The sequence below is a fragment of the Carassius carassius genome, chromosome 39 (assembly GCF_963082965.1).
Source record: "Carassius carassius chromosome 39, fCarCar2.1, whole genome shotgun sequence".
Lineage (NCBI taxonomy): Eukaryota > Metazoa > Chordata > Actinopteri > Cypriniformes > Cyprinidae > Carassius > Carassius carassius.
Window position 1 is genome coordinate 20,187,911 of NC_081793.1, and position 22,506 is coordinate 20,210,416.

At 36.7% G+C, this 22,506-nt stretch overlaps 1 pseudogene; it reads left to right on the plus strand.

The window, feature by feature from the left end:
* The first annotated feature begins 6,306 nt into the window (after positions 1–6,306).
* LOC132120991 (solute carrier family 35 member F3-like) lies at positions 6,307–22,060 on the plus strand (annotated as a pseudogene).
* Positions 22,061–22,506: the final 446 nt, after the last annotated feature.

The window sequence follows — 22,506 nt, forward strand, 5'->3', positions numbered from 1 at the left end:
TCCTTGGTAAATGCGAATAATCTTCACTAGAGCGCTTCGATAGTTCTCACCCAATATTTTTCAGTTAAACTCTTCTCTTCCATGCCTCATTGCCTCATTAGATGTCAGGTCTCACTACAGTACTGTATGTGCCAAGCTCAATTTTGAGTTAAGCATATGCAGTGCAGACCTCTTCTATCTATGGCGTTCTTCAGCGTTCTGGAGGATATTGACGGCACTGTTAGAAGTTTTTGCTTAGCTAAGCATAGGTCTCCTGACTGAGGCTTTTGTGGGGTAGAGACGGCTCTTCCGATCGATAGGTGCTAACAGTTGAATGAACTCCCATTTTCTCACCACACACACACACACACACAAACACACACACACACACACACACACAAAAACTGTGGGTTGCACCCCCACTGCTAGCATATTTTCAAAACCTGGCTGTGGACCGTGAAGCTCCCACACTGCAGAGACAAGATCCCCACACATGATGTGACAGCACAATGCAGAAAGAGGACAAATAAATGTGCTGCTTATTAAAAAGATAATGTTTTTTATTTATGAACTAACATACATTTACTTTTAAGTATGAAAATTAACATTTAATGTTGTTTGCTTAGGTCAGCATCACTAGGTTATAATTTCTCATAATTAAGAGTTAGAGATATTAAATATTAAAATTTGTATTAAACTTTGGCATGCTACTCGGAATGTTGGCATTAATTATTTTTCTAATTGTGTGGCTTATTGATGAGATATTACTGGCCTATTACTTTTTTAGCAATCAGAATTAAGAATTTTGTCTGGTCAACAATAAAATGGAGGGAAAAATATCTCATCTATATACACAGAAGGATTAAACCGATATTAAATTGGCCCCAGGTTTATATAGGGACCAGAATGTCCTAGAAATTTGGTGGTTGGAAAAATACACAGCCACCCAGGGGTGTGTTTCCCAAAAGCATTGTTATCTAACAATTATTGCAAGTTCCACTGAACTCTATTGGTAGTGATGGAACTTGCAACCATTGTTGCTTTTGGGAAATGCAACCCAGAACATCCTCATAGTGACATGTTAAAAACAGAATGCAATAGCAGCTGCATGGCCATAACTTGGTAAAAACTCACAACACCCTAGACCTGTGGCATGGACAAAAACCACTTACCGGTACATTTCTTCTGAAACGTAAAAGTCTCATGCATATCATGAGCATGTATGAGTCATGATCATGTTGGATCAAAAGGGCTTTGCAATCCTTCTTCCTGGGTAGTTTACCACCCTCCAAGTGCCACTTCCTTCCTTCTATTCTTGGCCAGTTTCCTTCTTTCCCCCATGCCACGCACTGCCATATTCAATTCAATTCAATTCAAGTTTATTTGTATAGCGCTTTTTACAATACAAATCGTTACAAAGCAACTTTAAAGAAAATTATGTTTCTACAATATTTAGTAATAGCTTATAAGTGGTGACTGTCAGTTTGTGCACGTATGACAGGATTTGTAGAAAAATGAATACAAGACGTAGTCAGCCAGATGATGAACATTATTAATATTATTAATAATTAATAATTATTATATGATGCAGTCACACTTGTAGCAATATTAGTTGGTTCTGTTGTTGATTCAGGGTTAGCATCATCTGAGGTCCTCTGATGGTCAGCATCATCTCTTCTCAGGTGTTCTGGATCCAGACTGGAGCTTGTGTAAATCCTAGTTACAAAACATAGAAACAAATAGAGACATCATTAGCATAGCTGCTGTTCCAACAAAGTAAAATTAATTAGTTTAACCCAAGCTAAAGAATAAGAATGCACATTTGATCAGATACAACTACACACACAATTTAAGATACATTATTCGAATGCTTGGCGAAAGAGATGCGTTTTTAAGGTAAGGACTGGTAAGGACTCTAGCTGCTGCATTTTGGACTACTTGTAGCTTGTTTATTGAAGAAGCAGGACAACCACCTAGAAGTGCATTACAATAGTCCAGTCAAGAGGTCATGAATGCATGAACTAGCTTTTCTGCATCAGAAACAGACAACATGTTTCGTAGCTTGGCAATGTTTCCATATTTCAATGTTTCATATCTGCTGTGCCAGACAGATGGGCTGTGCTGGGCTGATGCAATTTACCTGTTAATCTAAGAAAGATGCACTGAAGCATGTTAAATTTAATGTGTATCACAAGAGTTTTTTGTTGTTGTTGTTGTGGCAAATAATGCAACATATACAGTACAGACCAAATGTTTGGACACACCTTCTCATTCAAAGAATTTTCTTTATTTTCATGACTATGAAAATTGTAGAGTCACACTGAAGGCATCAATTTGACCAAGAAGGAGAGTGATGGGGTGCTGCGCCAGATGACCTGGCCTCCACAGTCACCGGACCTGAACCCAATCGAGATGGTTTAGGGGTGAGCTGGACCGCAGACAGAAGGCAAAAGGGCCAAGAAGTGCTAAGCATCTCTCGGGGAACTCCTTCAAGACTGTTGGAAGACCATTTCAGGTGACTACCTCTTGAAGCTCATCAAGAGAATGCCAAGAGTGTGCAAAGCAGTAATCAAAGCAAAAGGTGGCTACTTTGAAGAACCTGGAATATGACATATTTTCAGTTTTTTTTTTTCACATTTTTTGTTATGTATATAATTCCATATATAAATCCACATGTGTTAATTCATAGTTTTGATGCCTTCAGTGTGAATCTACAATTTTCATAGTCATGAAAATAAAGAAAACTCTTTGAATGAGAAGGTATGTCCAAACTTTTGGTCTGTACTGTATATTTTGGTGTATTTAATATACCTTTAAGACAGTTTATTGACACTTAACATGGATAAAAAAAAGCCAAATTATATTAGACGAAACGTCAGTATTGGCGGATCATAAACTCCTAATAACTAGAAATAAACCTAAATAATAGAGAGAATGGCAGCATTTAATGCGCATGCGCACTCCGTGCACAGGTGGTCGTGTCTTCACACGGCTACGTGCTGCTTCAGCTTCTGGCTTTTTACCATGAACAGTCACGATTTCTAATCGCTTGATTCTGTAACTGCTTCTCAAAATGAGCTCAGAGCTTAGAGTTCTGAATGAAACAGAACTTGTCTGTCTCAGAGTGAATTATTGGATACATTTCAAAGCAGCGATGTTTCTAGAGCGCGTGAGCATTAGTCTTTTTTTTTTAGTCTTTTTAAATGCTTTCGTCAAGATTGCAGCAGGCTGTACTGTACCATAAACAAGTTTTCACTGTTTAACACCGCAGTTCAACGCTGTTGCAAGTTTGATTCTAACGAACGCTCGAAAAGAGGTAGTACACTTGATTCATGCTTGTTTTGTAAGTTAAATGTAAAAATAATTAAATTCATATTATATGAGTTAAGGGCATAAGCTATAAGGGTGTCCATACAGTTCCCTTAAAGTGATTGATCTGTGGGACACACACACACACACACACACACACACACACACACACATATATATATATATATATATATATATATATATATATATATATATATATATATATATATATATATATATATATATATATATATATATATATATATATAGAAGGAATGTTTGTTAACCAGTTCAGGAAAATTCAGCAAAATATCTTATTTTGTGTTCCAGAAAAAAAGAAAGAAACATATACAGGTTTGGAAGTGTGGTGAATGATGACAGAATTTTCATTTTATAGGTTATATACATGTATAGTATCCTGTATATAAATAAAATAGTATTAAATGAATTTCATTATATAGCATTATATAATTTTACATGCATTATGTAAGCATTTTGGTTGCACGTGCTTTGCATTGCTTGATGCTTGAAATATTCTGGTTGACTCCTTCCTAAAAAATTTGAAGGTGGCTCCAAGATTACAGCATGGATTGTTTTTTTTTTTTTTTTTTGCTTTTCATCAAGCTTTTTTATATATGAGAACTGAAAATCTATGATTTATGATGTAAACACATCGTTCAAAGACCAGCTTTACACCTTGCATCAAATTGAGCTCCTCTGTAACCCCACGCACAAACATTTCTTTGTAGGGGCACTATAGAATACTGTTGACACAGGCACATGCAACGCAATGGGCTATCACCCATTCGATAAACAACAGAGTCAGATCATTTGTAAACAAAAAGCCCTTTCAGTTACTTTCTATATTTATATACACTGTACACAGTAAAAAATAAAAAATAAAATTGCAATGTTTATGATCCCTCTCGTTAAAAAAAAAAAGATAAACATCTTGCATATTCTGCAAATATCCAAGCAAATGGATCACCAGATGTATCAATTGTTGTATTTGAGCTAAGCACTGTAGCTGCAGCTCTGTCAGTGACTCCATTTTGCATGAGAAGGTAACTGAGTCAGAGCCCAGATTTGCTGAGTCATCAGGGGCAGATGAGGTCTCTCTCAATTCTCATTTCCATTCATCCACTGACTGCATCATAGCATAAAATTTGTGTGCACTCTCATGCACAAATTAAACTTATGCGAACACAACTACTTGACCTGTTACTCAAATAAGGATAAAGTAAAAATTATATATATATATATATTTTTTTTTAAATCATTGAAGGTAAGTCATGTTGTAATTGTAAAGATACAAATATTTTATTTTAACAGATTCTGCTAAATAATATTTAAGAATAATATTGAAATAAAGCTGTTGAGACCTCTAAAAACCTCTGAGAGCATAAGCCCAGATTTCACCGTTGAGAGCTTTTGAAGTGAGCAGATCGTTCATCATCAATGTTGGAGTTCAAATGATGCAACAAAGCATCTTTAAAACTTAGTTTTTGTGAAAGAATCATTCCTCCAGCAGTCTGGCTAATAATGTAATACATATAATGAATTAGTAATAATAAATATGGTTTGAAAGATTTTTTTTTTTTACATCATTCAGCAGTCGATGGTCAGACAGATGTGTGATAAATGCCAAATAAATGCTATAATGGTGGATTTCTAGGCTAACCAATGGATTTGATTGGTTTGTGCAATCAAGTTATCTCTTAACTTTTCAGTTCACAGCTGTAATTAGGCAGTTCAGCATGTTTTTAGTTCACACATTGCCACTATACAGGGTTGGATTTAAAAGGCAATTCAATTCTTTAACCACTTTTCCATCACCTTCTTATTGATGTTTGGGTTAATGTGTGAAGCACTGGGCTGGCACTCAGACACATTAACTATCCCAGACTGTGGTGTGACTATGATAATGAGACATTTGTTCTGTTGACTGACTGCTACTTGGGGGACAATCTGTCTTTCTCCTTGTCCTTTTTGCACTGACAGTTCTGTCTTTCAGACCATTAAGTACACACTAAATATTCTCTTAAAGGCCATGAGGGCAAAACTATGGTATATAAAGGAGAAATGAGAATCTTTGTAATACAAAACAGTGTTGCATCTTCAGTACCACGGACAGCAATTTACATTCTGTACATTCTACATTCTTCATACACCTTGTGTATTGCTTCTTGCTATCGAATGTTCTTGTATCATGATTTATGATGTTGTATAACTATATGTCCTACTTCAAAAAAGCCTAAGGATGAGTCAGAAATATTTTCTGTGATAAATGACTTTACGACACACAATATTCCACCATGGAGTAAAAACAAATTTGACTCTTTTTCTTACTATTGCAATTTATTTTTTATCTCACAGTTGTGACTTTATTTTTCATAACTGAAACTCTATTATAACTTTATATATCACAATGTGACTTACAGTCCTGTTTAAAGTTTGGGGTAAATAAGATTTATTTTTGAGAGAAAGTAATATTTTTATTCTGCAAGGATGCATTAAATTGATCAGAAGTTTCAATAAATATGTTTATAATGTTACAATGTTTTCAAATACATGCTGTGAAGTTGGTATAAATAAAGCTTCCACATAAATATAAAACAGCAAAACATCGTTAATATTTAGAAATGTTTTAAGCACATAAATTCTGAAGGATCATTGGAAACTGGAGTAATAGTAATAGGAAAAAATAGAAATCAGTTATTTAAAAGTGTCTAATATTTCACAATATTACAGTTTTTATTTTATTTTTTAATCAAATAAATTCAGCCTTAGAGAGCATTATAGACTCATTTCAGAAACAATAACAAATTCTTACCTACCAAAAACATTCCAAAAGTGCTTGCTGTGAGTTGTCCTACTAAATGTACAGTTCTGAAATTATATTCTATTATCTTATGTACTGCATTTCAGATTTGTCAGCGTCAGCTTTCTCCTAGAGTTCTGCATGAAAGTTTATTTTCTAAAAAAATCAGATGGTGATGTGATTAAATGCCTGTGGCTATGCTTATGCTTTTGTATAATGCAGTTATATTGTCTGTATCAGCAGGGGAGGACCAGTCCAACAGCGAGAATGTGGAAGTGAAGGTAGATGGCCATTCTCTAACAGAAACAGTCAAATCAGATTGTGGGAACAGGCTGCAGAGGCTCCACTGCTGTTTGCATATGAATGCAGTCCATCTGCACAAAGCACTGTGGGGTGTCGCTTTGGTGATCTGCATCTGCTTTTCTTGGTCAGGCTGCACTCAGTTAGCCAAAATAACCATCAGACACTTGAATGTCCCGTTCACCCTCACTTGGTTCTCCACCTCCTGGAACTGTGCCATCTTCCCTCTTTACTACCTGGGTCACCTGTGCTGTAGCAAAGAAAGACATACTCCCAGACAGTGCTTCAGGTGAGTCGGGTTGGGTTTCCTTTCATGCAAGGAGATCTGATTCTGTAACCATGAAACTTAACTGCATTTCAAAATGAGAACTCTTTGCAGAAATGCTGCACTGTGAAATAGCTTGGTTTTATGCAGTCAACTTTTGTTTATGTTGCGATTTTGTTGGCCTTGGCTGCTTAGATAGAGGACTTGACACTAACCTCATTTTCTTAACAATGTCTCATGGCATTTTTTGTCTTTTGTGAGTTCAGCACAAATAATTTTTTTAAAGGTTAAGGGCACTTTTTTTGAACTAGGTGTAATTTAACGAAACCAGGATTTCCCTAAATTGGATAGTTGGTTTATAACGTTCTAATAAATTTGTAAACTTTCACCAAAATACAATTACATTTTCCACCTATAAAATTACTTTTTCCTGATGTTAGTTTATGTTATACATTATCCAAAGGCTTTTTTGGCTGCTGTTGTAAGTCATGTAGTTTTTTTAAATATCTTGCCAATTTACTGTAGTAATTTATTGATATAAACAAATGAATGAAGTCAATATTAATATAATAAAAGTTACAGCAGTATTAACAATATAAGCATCAAATGTTGAACATTTACAATGTTCAAACAAGGCTGCATTTATTTACGGTGGCCCAGTAGTGCACAACACAACGACATTAAAAAAGCAAACATAAGCTCACAGCACAACGACATTAAGCCACAACACAAAGACATTAACCCACAACTCAACGAAATTCTCACAACACAAATGCATTAAGCCACAACACAACGGAAATGCTCCCGACCACTAGGGGGCAGTTGGTCTGCAGAAACGGGCAATAGACTACGTATTTCCTGTGAAATCTCAGGGCGAATAAAAGGTTCCTGTCTTTATTCTGCCGTAGTGTGAGTGCATTAACAGCCGCAAACTTTTATCCATAAACGATGAATATGAAATAATATTTATACATTTTGCTATAATACTCCAAATCTTTTTTATTGGTTTTCAACGACAGTACAGAATAAAACATCATAAACAGTATAGAGTAAGATATTGTCCATTATTAACCCCTTACATGATCTCCCCCCCACCTTCCAATAGTTCAGAAAAAATAAATAAATAATAATAAAAAAATAATAATAATAAAAAATAATAATAAAATAAAATAAAAAAAGATAACAAAAAATAAATAAATCCCCTACAAAGATCATCCTAATAAGCGAAAATTATGTACCATTGCCAGTTACAGATGCACAAGGTAAACCCTTAACGTAATTTAAAAAGGGATTCCAAGTCTTGTAAAAGGATGTAAGTGAACCAGAGAGTGAATATCTTAGCTTTTCAAGTCCAATACAGTGAAAAATGTCCTGTATCCACCTGTCATGTGTCGGAGGGGAAGCATGCCTCCACTTAAGAAGGATGGCCCGTCTGGCCAAAATTGTAGTAAAAGCAATGACTTTACAATCTCGGGCAACCAAATCTGGCATAGGGGAAACCCCAAATAGGGCTATAATTGGATCAGGGCCAATATTAGTGTTGATAACTTTTTTAAGCGTTTGAAATACATTAGACCAAAATGACACCAGCTGTGGACAAGTCCAAAACATGTGTAGATGGTCGGCAGGAGAAAGTTTACAACGGTTGCAGGCAGCACTCTTGTCTGGAAAGATTTTTGCCAATTTGGCATTGGTTAAGTGCGCTCGGAATAGTATTTTACATTGAATTAAGCCATGCCTTGCACATATGGAAGAGGTATGTACCTGGTTCAAGATGTTATTCCATAGGTCCTCTGTAATAGTAACACCGAGGTCTTGCTCCCAGGTATCTTTAAGAGTGGCATTAGTGTCAGAATTAATAGAATTTATTAAATTATAAATGACTGAGATTAAATGCCTATGGTTGGCATTTAAAGCAAGAAAGTGATCAATTTTTGTTTCAAGGGGACGATTGGGAAAGTATGGGAACTGCTTCTGAACGAAGTGTCGGATTTGAAAGAACCGGAATAAGTGATGACTGGGTAGGTTATACTTTTTAGATAATAAAGAGAAAGAGACAAATACTCCCTCATCATAGAGGTCACTAATCTTGAGAAGGCCATTAGATGACCAGAGACGAAATGCAGGGTCTGAACTAGACGGGGGGGAAAAGTAGTTATTGAGGATGTGCATATAAGTGGAGGAGCCTCTATGTAAACCGTAATGTTTCCTAAATTGGACCCAAATTTTAAGAGAGCTAGTGACTACTGGATTATCTGAAACTTTGTTTACAACTAAGGGAAGCTGAGAACAGACAACTGAATAGAGAGTGCTTTTCATTGATGATGTTTCTGTATGCACCCAAGGAGGGCTGTCAGAGTAGATATCTTTGTTCCAAAAAAAGAAGCTTGTTTATGTTACAGGCCCAGTAATACTGCTGAAAGTTGGGAAGTGCAAGGCCTCCTTTAGCTTTAGGAAGTTGGAGAATTGATTTCTTAAGGCAAGCAGGTTTATTCCCCCATAGAAATGACCGAAAAATACTGTCAAAGCCAGTAAAGAAAGATTTCCTAATACAAATAGGTAAGTGTTGAAAGAGGTACATAAATTTTGGGTAGAATAACCATTTTGACCAAGTTAATTCGACCTACAAGGGATAGAGGTAGAGAGGCCCACCTACACATATCAAGCTTTGATTTGTCCACAAGCGGTTGAAAATGTTTTTGCAAATAGATTATTATATGAATTCGTAAAGAGGACCCCCAAGTATTTGAAACCATCAGGCGCAATCTTGAAGGGTAAGAGTGATCGTGGAAGCAGAGGTGGGTAGTAACGAGTTACATTTACTTCGTTACATTTACTTGAGTAATTTTTTGGGGTAACTAATACTTTTCGGAGTATATTTAAAGATGGGTACTTTATACTCTTACTTGAGTAAATTTTTGGGGGAAAATCTGTACTTTTACTTCGTTACTGTGGGCAACGCTCCTCTCATTACTTTATCTTAATGCAATAAATGTTATAAATGCTTCAGTTTATTCCAAACGCGCCGTCTACTTTTCTCTGGGCAATGAGCGATGCCCATTCGCGAATGATTCATTCTTTTGAGTCAATTCTGTTCAAAGGCTTGATCAAACCAATTGGCAAATGAGTGAATTGGTTCATGAATCAGTTTGAATGAGTCGTTCAGTTCCCTGCCGCACGCGCTGAGCGTCTGAAGCGGTTCACTCGGAGTTGTAACGTTTAAGAACAGAAAGAGCGTTGAAAACGTGGCTATGGAACTGCACTGAAATGAAACCAAATCTGCAAAGGCTATTATTTGCTTGCGATGGAGATCCTTACTACAGTATATGAACACCGCGTGTGCTGTCTACTGTTTAACAGGTAATAACTTGGGCTACATTCGATTACAGTACACGATACCACTGTTTGTTGTACGTGTGTGGCTTATAACAGAGGGGAGTCAAGTTGAATGCAGCTTCCAAAAGACAAAAAATAGCCGATTAAGATTTTATTAATTTTAATACAATCACACCGGTGCGAGTACGTTCAGCAAGTCATATCATCAGCTGCTAAATTCAGATCTGTGATCGCTGGCTGGCGCTGAGCCAGAGATAGATGTGTTTTTACAGCGCTTCGCATTATAACGAATCACACATGATTCTTTTGAGCTTATTAAAGCATTGGCCAATCAGAGGTGTTCAGATGAGTCATCGCTAAAATGCCGTTACTTCCTTCACTCGCTCCTGACTGGAGACCTCTTTCTGGTGAAATCTCTCGTCAGAAACAACAAAGTGCAGATGTGTGTACGAATCTTTAATTAAGATATTGATTTCACAGTGTTAACAGTTTCAGTGATTTAATGGGAGTTTCTGAGAGTGATTGAAATCTAGACTGTCAGTGAAAATGATCTTTAATAATGTAAATGTTATTTGCTCTCTTTCTGAACAATGAAAGATTAGTAGCAATATTTATATCACATTAACTTTCAATGTTAAATTCACATTTAATATAAAGTCAGTCATATTAAAAATATGTTATGGCATGACACCTATATCTGTTACTTAAGTAAACAGACAGGGTTTTATAATAAATGACATAAATTGGAGTAAAGGCTGAGGAAATATACATTTATACACACACACATACATTACATACATTTTATCTATATATCTAAATAAAAATAGGCTCAGTATATATGACCAAAAGTAACTAGTAACTAACTACTTGAGTAGATTTTTTATCCGATACTCTTTTACTCTTACTCAAGTATCTATTCAAGACTAGTACTTTTACTTTTACTTGAGTAAATATTTCTAGAAGTACTTTTACTTTTACTTGAGTACAGTTTTTGGGTACTCTACCCACCTCTGCGTGGAAGTTTTTTAGCTTCAGAGTTAACCAGAAAAACTTCACTTTTTTGTACATTTATCTTGTAGCCAGATAGTTGACCGAATTTGTCTAGGATATCCAAAACTGGGGGTAGGGAGGCAGCAGGGTTTGAGACATATAATAAAAGGTCGTCAGCATAAAGAGAGAGTTTGTGAACTAAACCATGACGAGAAATTCCCTCAAAGCCATTGTGGCTACGGAGCCAGATAGCTAAAGGTTCTATGGCTAGATTAAAAATTAAGGGAGAAAGGGGGCATCCTTGCCGCGTCCCACGCTGAAGCGAGAAATAGGGTGATCGTATGCCATTAGTATGAACAGATGCCATAGGGGAGGAGTAAAGGAGTCGGATCCAGGAGATAAAATTAGAATCAAACCCAAACTTTTCCAAAATAAAAAACAAATAACCCCATTCCACCCTGTCGAAGGCCTTCTCAGCATCCAGAGACACAATAATTTCGGGTAAGTCAGATGGGCGGGAAAAGAGAATGTTGAGAAGCCTTCTAGTGTTAAAAAAAGAGTGTCTTCCTGGGGTGAAGCCTGTCTGGTCATGGAAAATTAAACATGGTAATACAAGTTCAAGGCGAGAAGATAAAACTTTAGCCAGAATTTTAAAATCTACGTTCAGAAGTGATATTGGTCTATAACTACCGCATGAAATAGGATCTTTATCCTTTTTAAGGAGCAAAGAAATAGAGGCCTCGGATAGAGTAGGAGGAAGGCAGCCCACCTTAAAAGAGTCATTGAAAAGCAATGCTAAAGTAGGAACTAAAAGGGGAGCAAAAGCTTTATAGAACTCAACTGTAAAGCCATCGGGGCCAGGAGATTTTCCCGGTTTCATGGAATTAATTGCTACCTGTATCTCAAATTCTGTAATTGGGTTGCCTAGATTCTTAGCAGTGTTTTCATCAATTGTGGGATATTCAAGCGAGTTGAGAATATCTAAATTTGTAGTATTATTGGGAGGGCTTTCTGAAGTGTACAGTCTAGCATAATAGTCTGAGAAAACCAGGTTAATTTCAGCTGGTTCCGTAACTAATTCACCCGTTGGGGATCTGATACCAGAAATCCATCTTGAAGTGCTAGCTGATCGAGCCTGATAGGCCAAGAGCTTGCCAGCCTTGTCTCCATGCTCAAAAAAATGCTGTCTACATTGCCTAAGCTGTCTCTCTATTAAATCGGTCAACTGAAGGTTGAATTCTGAATGTAATTGAACTCTTTTAGCATAGAGGACAAGTGAAGGGGAAGCGGCATAAGAGACATCTAACTTAGAAAGTTCGTCAGCTATTGCGGATAGTCTTAAGTTTTTTGGCTTTCCTTACTTGTGAGGAATATGAAATTACCTGGCCGCGAATGAATGCTTTGAAAGCCTCCCACAAGGTGTGACTGCTAACATCTGGAGTCTGATTGAGTTCGAAGTAAAACTTAATCTGCGAGGAAAGGAAATTTTTGAATGCGCTATCTGATAACCTGGAGGAGTTGAATCTCCAGGGTGGGGGCGGCGGTCTGTTAGTTGGCAAAGTTATGTCAATAGATACTGGGGCATGATCAGAGACCACTAATGCATGATAAGTGCACGAGGAAATACAGTGTAACAATTTATTATCTACCAAAAAGAAATCAATTCTAGAAAATGTATGGTGAACATGAGAAAAGAATGAAAAAGCCTTGCCTTGAGGGTTTTTAAACCTCCAAGGGTCAGAGAGTCCCAGTTGAGAGGCGTTGTTTAGCACCACATTAGCTGATTTTGTTAGAGTAGACTGTTTAGAGGAAGACCTGTCCATGGATACGTCTTGAACCAAGTTAAAATCCCCTCCAATAATTATATGATGTTCATCTACTTTGGGTAAGCTTGAAAAAAACTTTATAGCCAACCAATATAGACCAATATAGCCAACACCCCCCCCCCCACACACACACAACTAACCACCCCCCACCCACCTTTAACAATTAACTTGCCTGAGCACTTAGTCTCGACTTCCGCTACTGCTTCTATCCTTCTGGATCTCATTCCCGTTCCAGTAGTAAGCCCTATAAAACTTGAACTTGAGGTTTAGAACATAACTTTTTATAGCACAAAAGTACAAAAGGTAAGAGCAATGCCAAAATAAATAATAATAGTAATAGTTTTTAAGGTGAAGTTGCCAGCTATGAGGCAACCCATGTGATTTTGCAATACAACAGTATGAAGAAAAAATAAACCTTAGGATAAATAAATGTCTAGATAAATAAATGCCTAGTCTCTGCATGCATATGCACATATAAGAGTTGGCCCTATATTTGAAAAATTATATAGTTTAACCTGAAAACAGTCGAACAGAACAATGCCAGAAATAATAACAATGTATAGTACATTTAGGTATGCATACCTAAATACGTTAAATCAACGAGATAATCGATGCAATAATCATGTCAAGCCAACCAAACAGTTACTAGACGGCATTGAGCGGATAGAAATATTACTATAATTTCCGACTCTCTGGTGTGACTGAAAAGGGAGGAAAAAGAGAAGAAAAAACACCCCAAAAAATAAATAAATAGAAAAAGGCAAAAATAACCCCGCTTTCAGAACAAAGTGGAAACATTGGAAATAGTTTCTGTAACTTGCATCAATTTAACCGCTAGAAAACTGAGAACAGCAATTAACCCCGCCTGCTGGTTGACTGTTGGACAGTTATGGCACATGATCCGAGGAGCGGGCAGCTGCAACAAAGTTCTCGGCCTCCGTCACTGAAGATAACATCTTCTTACCTCCGTCTTTCGTCCAGATTGAGAGCCGAGCGGGGAAAAACGAAGTTGGTTTATATCCAAGGTTATATAGTTCTGCCATAACGGACCGGTATTAAGCGCGTTCAGTAGCCACTTCAGGCGCGTAATCCTCGTAGATGGCGACCGGGTTGCCTTGGTAAACCAGTTTGCCTCTTTTGGCTCGAGCCTCTCGGACGATCAGCTCTTTTTGATGGTAGCGATGGAGCCGGATGATTACTGGCCTCCGATTCTTCCCGGTCGCTGGTTTACTAACGAGAGCTCCGGTCAATCTCCGGTGGAGAGGGTAAAATTTCTTCTCCCAGAATGTCTGCGAGGACTTGCGTGAAGAAAACTGAAGGACGTGGCCCTTCGAGTGATTCCGGTAAGCCCACAATCCGAATGTTGTTTCGGCGGCTGCGTGACTCAAGGTCCACAACTTTATCTTGTAATTTCGCATTACACTCAGCCATTGTGGCGCAGGTCGTTTCCTGCGCTCGCACACTTTCGTCCAGATCATTGGTACTCGATTCGAGCGAGGCAATTTTATGTGTGTGGTCCGAGAGTGTGGTTTGAATGCGATCAATCTTCTCTTCGAGCGTCAAGATGGTTGTTTTGAATTCGGTCGATAAGGCCTGGCGATGTTGTTCCAGGAGTTTGACCATCGCCGCCATGTTAAGCTCGCTAGCAGTGTCATCTACAGAGTCCGTTTTCGTTTCTTTTTTGCTCTGCTTAGCCGATTTAGAAGTCATGTTTAGACACAGTTACAGCGTGCGTAGAATATTTAGTTCAGTTTTGAAACTAAATAAACGATAAAATTGGCTTAAAATGTTGGGTTAAACTGAAAGATACGGGAGCAAGAGACGACACGTCTACTCTAGTGATGTGTCGTTCGTGAACGAATCGTTCTTTTTGAACGAATCTTTTAGGTGAACGAATCGTTCTCGTTCACGTAATCCACTGACTCGTACTTCTCGTTCAGTGAAGTTCCTCCCTTCACAGCAGCGCGGCGCTATAAGCAGCGCATGCGCAGCTCAGTGAACCGAGTAACAACCATTTCATCCTGTCAAAGAATTACTCAACCTCGAGCCAATAGCCTTCGAGTATGAGATGTGACAAAGTATGTGATTTGTTGAATGTAGTGAACGAATACGCCCTAAATGAACGAGTTTCATATGAGTCTGAACTAGATCTGGAGATCTTATTGCTCGTGAACGAAATGACTGAACTGGTACCCATGTCGTTCGTGAATGAGTTGAATGAGCTGATACATGTCGTTCGTGAGTGAAATGACTGAACTGATACACATGTCGTTCGTGAAGGAGTTGAATGAGCTGATACATGTCGTTCGTGAATGAAATGACTGAACTGATACACATGTCGTTCGTGAATGAGTTGAATGAGCTGATACATGTCGTTTGTGAATGAAATGAACTGGCACATAGCTTATCTCGTTCGTGAACGAAATGAATGAGAGTAAACCGGCTTAGTCTGCCATTTAGCATGTCAATCTCGCAAAAATGCAAAGCGCAGTTAAGTACTGTACTGTGCACATACGCTTGTTTTGATATTTAGCAACTCCACGTTTAATCCCCGATTTATGAATGTGAATATATAATATACAAACTGTCTGAGCAAACAATTAAAATGCTAATTAGGCAAGAAAACCTTGTGCTTTGTTCATCTGAAAAACTTAATTAGACTTTATATATTGAATGTGATTATACACACATTTTAATAAAGCCAGATCAGTTTTTGTAACAAGTGAATACGTTCGTTGACTTAAGACATAACACATAATACATTCTTTTTTTGCCATCTGCTGGCATATTTTGTGTAATACGAAGAAATGGTCACTGAACGAATCAGTGAACGATTCTGAACGAATCATTTTGGTGAACGAACTGAAAATGAACGAATCTCTAAAAAGAATCATAATTTCCACCACTAGTCTACTCCATTAGCCCTTAAACCGGAAGACCCCATTTTGCTATAATACAACAAATTAAGTATACCACAGCAATATAATTATTTAATGAAGAGTTCCATAAACATCTGTGTGGGTGGTTTACACAGCTATTGCTGTGTCCCATTTTGTGAGGCTCCTCAAAGGTTTTTCACACTTCTCCACTGGATGAAGAAACTCGAAATAAGTGGATTCAGATTAGTAATGTTAGATGTAAGGATTTCAACATCACTTCTGATACTAGTCTGCAGGCGCCTCTTCAAGAATGACAACAGCATGCGAATCTACACTAGGTAAGATCTAAACCTTTATTACTATATTAACGAGCACAATGTAGGCCTATTGTGAATTTTTTAATTGTCATTATTTATTTTTTGTCGCTGTGGTTGCCTGTTTGTTTAAATACCTCTTCCATGGATCAAGCCAATACGTGTCAATAGATGATTAACCCAAAAATAAAAAATAAAAGCTGTCATAATAATACTCAACATTATGTCGTTGTAAACCCATATGACTTGCTTTCTTCATTGGCATACAGAAATGTTGTAAATAATGTTACCTTCAGTCAGCTATCTAGATAGACCCCACAGAATACATTCAGAACAGTTTAGAATGACACGAGGGAGAATAAGCTAAAACCCCAGCTAAAATCTTTTTACAGACCTACCTTTTCTTCACTTGTATGTCAATACATTATACATTTTATAAGTATCCTTCAGGTTCAGTGTAGGCAAACAAACCTTTTAGATTTTTTGGTGTGAATTTTCTGAAAACATGTCTCATCCAATCTAGATTTGAGAAGTAGATCCATTTAATGGCCTTTTGGAGAGTTATTGAACCTGCATTCCACATGGCTCGTGAGACCAGAGCAAGCTACAGCGAGGAGAGAAGTTGGAATAACAAGCAATGCAATGGTAAATATTGATATTGTATTGTTTGTGACAGAGAAAGAAAATGTTATATTTATTTTCACTTTTTGATGCACACGTTACATGCATGTATCATAATTATTTAACATTTATTTTGACAGTGTCAGTCTCTGCAGTCCTTCGATGAGTTCCTCCTCTTCATGGTCTACTTTTCAGTCGATCTTCCACAGAGAGATCTGGCCTTACACAAAAAACTTGGGATGGATTCATTTGGTTTTATTTGTACGGACTACAATATAAAATGTAAATTAAATATTATGTAAGTGCAAATATATGTAACTTTAATATGTTTTCTTGCTCACCAGTGTAATGTAAACATGTAAATATCCACACTTAAATTTTAGAAACTTTGATACAATTTTAATGATTATGTAAAATACAAATACTAATAACTATGAAAGTGTAATGGTGTGTTACTATATTTTTATAACACTACTATATTTATAATACTTCTGCCACTTGGAGGACTGCTAGGTCAGGCAGATCACTGGTGACATCACTGTAAACATTCTCCTGAGATGAAAAACAAAGGTATAGTGTAAATTGACCATTAAGAAAAATAAAAAAATTCCACCATCATTACAAGTTGCATGCATAATGAATAGAGCCATAATCATTATGATTGTGTTTTTGTCTTTTTTTCTGCTAGGGCTAATCAAATAAGCATGTTATACATTATGAATAAAAGCAAGAAATGAAAAGATGATGTATCAATATTAGACACTCTACTCCTACCTTAACCACTCAGTGAGTTTCCTCTCTTGAAAACAGGACCACCATCCCACTGACAGGACCTGGTTTGACTCTAGGCATACCAATGGGGCGTGTTAATATTATTAATCAAAGTTTATTAATTATGTAATACATTAAAGCATTTGATAATTCTCTTACCATTGTTCAAGGTTTGTGCCAGCTCTGCTCCCTTCAGTGCAGCTCTGTACAGGAGGAACTGGACTGATTCTCAGTTCTGAATAGTGTGCTGTCTGCTACAGTGCTGCAACAGTATGGATGGGAGTCCGTTAAAACAATCTGTGAAGATAATAACATTGGTTTACATATTTAATTGATTTCAGATACATTTGGAATTACTTTCAGTTGCATTTTAAATTATTACATTGTAAATTACTCTATATTTAAAATAGATTATGACAAATAATTAATATTTTATATAATGTTACAAACATGCCAATAGACTGTAAAGAGATCAGTAATATTTCAAAGGATGTCCCTTTCTCTCTTAACCATTTCTGATCTTGGTTGCTTTTTACTGAATAGCTTTATCATGTTTGTGTTGGGGATCCCTGGAAAACTGCTATATAAATGTGAACAATAAATTCAAGCTTCAGGTTACAGATAATAAAATTTGAAAATATAACAATAACTGCCAGAAACTGTCAGACTAAAGCCCGTTCACACAATGAATGATAACTATTTAGATAACGATAGAGTCCACAGCAGCGAATGATATAATCTGTTTATTCTAAGCGCGCACAAGCTCGTCCGCTGCTTTACATTCTCGAGCTCGTTATAGCAGGATTCTGATTGGCTGTCAATGTTTTTAATCGTTCATTAGCTGGAAAAAAAATTGTTCTTAAAGTGATTCCAATGAAGTGATTCTATGTCTTTATCATTATAGCTGTGGTGTGGACTCTTTTTTTAATACTGAGAACGATTTTTAAAACTAAATATCTTCATCGTTATCTTTATAGTTTGGTGTGAACGGTCCTTTAAGATTTATTACGATAAATGGCCATCTAAAAATGGCAACAGTATTTAAAACACTTCAAATCAAGTGAAGAAGTTCCTGTCACAGCAAACACCTATCAGAACCACCGATGCAAATAAACGTGGATTACTACTATCTCTTACAAGTTATAAAAAGATGAGGTGGACGGAGTTTAAAGCTAAACTCTAACTTAGCCCTGCTATTTTTGAGCTGATCAAGTCGGTGCAGCAGTGTTATCCAGCCTTATTAGCTAGATTTGCTAGAAGACGATAGAACAATACTCACCCTAAATTTGTTGATGTAACTTGAAATGTTTAATGCCCTTGTTGTGCCCAATAACACCGGCACAGCACCGGATTTAAATAAGCCCCCTGAGATGAAACATTGTGTACAAGAGCAGAGCTAAACGGTCCAAATTGAAAATATTATCGATTTATTTTTTGCTCGATTCATGAATCGATACATTAAGATTATCAGGATATCAAAACATTTAATAAAAACACGTTTTTCATTTAAAAATTGATTACACATATTAAGTTACACATATGTCTCGATGAAATATCGGCGTTTAACTTTCAACACTGCCCCCTAGTGGTCGGGAGCACTTCCGTTGTGTTGTGGCTTAATTTTTATGTGTTGTGAGAATTTCGTTGTGTTGTGGCTTAATTTCATTGTGTTGTGAGAATTTCGTTGTGTTGTGGGTTAATGTCTTTGTGTTGTGGTTTAATGTATTTGTGTTGTGGCTTAATGTCGTTGTGCTGTGAGCTTATGTTTGCTTTTTTTAATGTCGTTGTGTTGTGCGCTACTGGGCCACCGTATTTATTTGATTGAAATACAGAAAAACAGTAACACTGTGAACTATTACCATTTAAAATAACTCTTTTCTATTTTAATGTATTTTAAAATGTAATTTATTCCTGGGATGCAAAAGTTGAATTTTCAGCAGCCATTTATCAGTTTTATTTATTACTTTATCCATTATTATTATCAGTGTTGCATGATCTTTCAGAAATCAATCTTATATTATATTGTGGAAACATTTATTATTATCAATGTTGAACATAGCTGCTTAATATTTTTGTGGAAACTGATAAAACATTTTCAGGACACTTTGATGAATAGAAAGTTAAAAAGCACAGCTTTATTTGAAATAGAAATCTTTTGTAACATTATACATTTCTTTACTCTCAGTTTTGATCATTGTAATGGGACCTTGCTTTGTATGTATGTATATATACATACAATATATATATAAACTTATAAGCTTTTTTTACTTTACAGTATAAATGTGTGTGTGTGTGTGTGTGTGTGTGTGTGTGTGTGTGTTTATATTATATACTGTATGCGGATATATGCAAAATAATTTTAAGCATTAGACTACTTAATTAGATAATTTAGCCTAAGATTTTAAGAAGATTTTCTTTACGATCACTAGAAACTTCCAATCAGTCAGGTGTGTCCAAATGTTTGGCACTTTGTGTTACATAATTGTGTATTGGAAATGTTGATGCGATAAATTATGGTATAAAACATTATTTGCATGTATGTGGATTGACATTAGACAGTGTTGTCAGTTCTTGGGAGATGACGGGCTGTCACTGGGGATGCTGCTCTCTCGCGCGGCTCCTTTTGGAGTGCTGTGGAATCTCACCAGCTACCTGTACCTGCAAGGCCTGCGCAGAACCCCTGCCACTGATCCCTGTGCCCTTTTCTGCTGTAGTAGTGCCTTTGTCTTCCTAATATCCTGGATTGTCCTGCGGGATCGCTTCATGGGAGTGCGGGTGAATCTATGATTAATAAATTGATATATAAAATATTTTTATGGTGTTATACTGTTGTGTAATTGTGAATAAGTCTATATGGGATTTTTACTTTTTATCATAATGTACTGTATTGTTAAAAAAGTCAGACATTTTCCAGTGTTCCGTTTAATCACAGATTGTAGCAGCCATTTTAACCATTGGGGGAATTGTTATGATGACATATGCAGTTGGTTTCCACAGCTACTCTGATTGGCATCTCCCTTGTGGTTGGTTCTGCATTAACAGCAGCTATATACAAAGTAAGACGGGATTGTAAAGCACAACAAACACATGATTTACTGCTATTTCAGAGATGTTTCAAATGAACATTTACTTATTTTATCCTCTCTTCATCTGTAGAGACATCCATAAGTGTAAATGTGTTTCTTCAGGTTCTGTTCAAGCTAGTTCTGGGTAGTGCAAAGCTGTGTATCTTACTGTTCTCGGTGGAGCTAATCTGGTCTTCATTAGTGCTGTACCTCTGATCCTGCTTATCACTGGGGCCGAAGTATCTGTGGTATGTCCGCTCTTCTGCTGGGTAAGAGGATGACCGATACATAAACACATAATGTGCTTACAGTATATACACAATTTGAATGTGTGCCATCAGAATGAAAGTTCAAGCAGCTGATACAATATCCACAAGTAATCCATCAATTAAAATCTCCTGAAATGGAAAACTGTGTTTTTAATAAACAAATCCATCATCAAGACATTTTAACTTCATGTTGTTTTCTTTTGCTACTCTCTTAGTGTTCAACTTCCTCTTGAATTTTGGTATTCTGATAAAACTTCCTACTCTGATTTATCTGGGCGTCGTCCTCAGTGTGCCTGTCAACGCTGGCGAGTCATAAAAGAGCCACTTGTTGTTTTTAAAGGTGTATGTTGTTGCAAATTGTGATTATACGAAACGTTTTTTCTTCTGTAATCCACAAAAGCTCTTTTCTATGCACTTAACATAAATTTTGACCAAACTTCAAAAATAGCACAAAATAAATAACAGCATGAAATTTCCTTTTGTGTTTCACGGAAGAAAGCAAGCCATACAGGTCTGGAACAACATGAGGATCAGTAAATGATTTTTGAGTAAATGACTTTTCTTTATTATTATTTTACTCCTTTACCCCATAATTTACACTACTGTTCAAAATTTGGGCTCGGCACGATGTTTTTGAAAGTTGTCTTTTATGCTCACCAAAACTGCATTTATTAAAGACAATAATATTGTGAAATATTAGAACAATTTAAGATAACCATTTTCTCTTTTAATAGATTTTAAAATGTAATTTATTCCTGTGATCTCAAAGCCGAATTTCCAGCAACCATACCTCCATTCTTCAGTGTCAAAAATCATTATAATATGCTGTTTTAATGCTCAAGAAACATTTCTTATTATTATCAGTGTTGAAAACAGTTCTGCTGCTTTTTTGTGGAAAACAATAAACCTATTTGTATTTATAATATTGTGCAACATTACAAGTGCCATGTTGCCACTTTTGATCAATTTAATGCATCCCTGCTAAAAAAAAAAAACACAATGAACACCTGTGTGATCATCAAACATCTTCCACACTCCAGTCATAGATCGCTACTTGTGTGAGATCCAGCTCAACAGTGTACGCATCATTGCCGTGTCCATCATTTGTTTGGGCTTCCTTTTGCTCTTACTACCTGAGGACTGGGGCCAGTGCCTGCCACAGTTACGATCAATGCTGTACAACCGAGAAGAGCCACACGAGAGCGCCAGAGACAAACACTCAGAGACGCTTAACATCAGGCTGAGAGAGGCCAAGAACTGCATCTCCAAAACTACTCCCAGTCTCCACTGACTCTGCGTTTTATTCATTCCATAAGCTCCCTATGGGTACCAAATGACTCTCTTCCACATTTATAATGCGGTTTAGATGTACTGCACGTCAAACTCAATAGCAAAACTGCTTCGAGAGATAAAAGTTGCTAGAGATCCACAAAGGAGGGTGCTGTTAGAGAAGATATTGAACAATTCTATGCAAAGCTTTAGAATTCGATTTGTTCACCTGTTACAGTTATTGAGTTAATAACGAGCAAGTTTGTGTTTCATTTTTAAGAGCCACAGTGTGAGAGTTTAAGTCTCCAAGTCAGCTTTATTAATATAGCACTTTATACAGTGGAAAACAGGAAAATAGTTTGTTGATAATGCAAGAGGACAATAACAAACAATCGAACAAAGCTCAAAACAGCTCGAACAAAGATATGTCTTGTGTTGATTTGTATATTTCATTGTCATGTCATGTGACACTGCAGACTGAAGAAATGGCTG